Below are 1,871 nucleotides of genomic sequence, written 5' to 3'. Positions count from 1 at the left end.
GTGGCACTTAGTAAATATACAATGTTGTGTGACCACTATATCTAGTTTCAAAAGTTTCAAAACATTTTTATCACCCAAAAAGAAACCACACACCCGTTAAGCAGCTCCCAGTCCAAGGCAACCACCAATCTGCTTTCCATCTCTGGATTTGCCTGTTCTGCACATTTCATGTACATGGAGTTGTGCAATACGTGGTCTCTTGCATTGGTGTCTTTCCCTCTACATGATGTTTTGAGGCTCCTCCATGTCATAGCCTATGTCAGTGCCTCATCCCGGATGGGGCCATATCATATTCCACTGTGTGAACGCCATGCTTTGTTGATTCATTTGTCTGTTTATGGCCATCAGGCTCCTGTGAGTGCTGCTATTGTAACCGTGCAGTGGGTTCATTTATCCCACTTCCCAGAAAGAGCCAATTTATCAAGACAGGGGAACTGCAATAGAGAAAGAGTTTAATTCATGCGGAGCTGGCTGAACATGAGACTGGAGTTTTATTATTACTCAAACCAGCCTCCCCAGAATTCAGAGGCTAGGAGATTTTTCAAGGATAGTTTGGGGGGCCTGGGAATGAGTGCTGCTGGTTGGTTGCAGATGCAATGACAGAGGTGACAGTCTTGTTCTGGGTGAGGCCACAGGACACATTGGCAGGTCCAGGTGGAGCCATCAGCTATCAGAAATGCAAAACCCTGGCTGGGCGCAGTGGTTCACACCTGTAATCCCAACACTTTGGGAGGCCAAGGCAGGCAGATCACAAGATCGAGAGATCAAGAACATCTTGGCCAACATGGTGAAACCCCGTCTCTACTAAAAATACAAAAAAAAAAAAAAAAAAATTAGCTGGGCGAGGTGGCATGCACCTGTAATCCCAGCTACTCTGGAGACTGAGGCAGGAGAATCACTTGAACCTGGGAGGTGGAGGTTGCAGTGAGCTGAGGTCGGGCCACTGCACTCCACCCTGGGCAACAAGAGCAAAACTCCACCTCAAAAAAAAAAAAAAAAAAAAGCAAAATCCTGAAAAGACATCTCAGAAGGCCAATCTTAGGTTTATGTGTATACATCAGCAGAACTCAGGCTCCTCTCATCCTCCTAACTTGGTAGTCTTTAAATTAGCCTTATGATGGCAGTTCAGTTTTGGAGAAGGGCTATTATCATTTAAACCATAAACTAAATGTCTCCCAGAGTTAGCCTGGCACAAGTCCAGCAATGATAATGGGCAGTTTTGAGGTGAAAGACAAGATGAGGCGTTTCCCTTGAGCCCATGAGGTTGAGGCTGCAGTGAGCTATGATTGCACTACTGCACTCCAGCCTGGGCTACTCAGTGAGACCCTATCTCTTAAAAAATTAAAACAACAACAAAAACAAACAAAACAACCAAACTGCACACTTTGGATTCCATGTGGGATTAACAATGGAAGCTACTCCATTTTGGAGTCTGGTATTTAAAATTCTCACTGTGGCTTGGGTTTGCTTCCTGATCAGGGAATCAGTCCCTACTGGTTTCCATATATTGATCCTAATCCCTTCCATGAACAGCTTTTGATTTCCCGCCTTCTTCTGTCTTTGAGACACAGGGCTTTTGGGCCCTTGTGTGCAGGTGGTCAGCTGAGAAGCTGAGACCCTAGAGAATACGGCTGAACAGAAATGTGAGTTAGACTCCATTTGTGGCTGGTGAAACTTCACTTTCTTGTCTTTGGGAGGATTCTGGGTCTTATACAAAAAGACTTATCAGCTGTTTGGCCCAGCTAAAATCTGGTAACAAGAGATTTGAAAGGATTTTGGTTGGGGGAGGGAGGGACAGCGTCTCGCTCTGTCAACCAGGCTGGAGTGCAGTGGCACAATCTCAGCTCACTGCAACCTCCGCCTCCTGGGTT

This window comes from Colobus angolensis, unplaced genomic scaffold (genome assembly GCF_000951035.1).
Source record: "Colobus angolensis palliatus isolate OR3802 unplaced genomic scaffold, Cang.pa_1.0 Scaffold1, whole genome shotgun sequence".
In the NCBI taxonomy this organism is placed as follows: Eukaryota; Metazoa; Chordata; class Mammalia; order Primates; family Cercopithecidae; genus Colobus; species Colobus angolensis.
The sequence above is the reverse complement of the archived record's forward strand: the minus strand, read 5'-3'. Positions refer to the sequence as shown.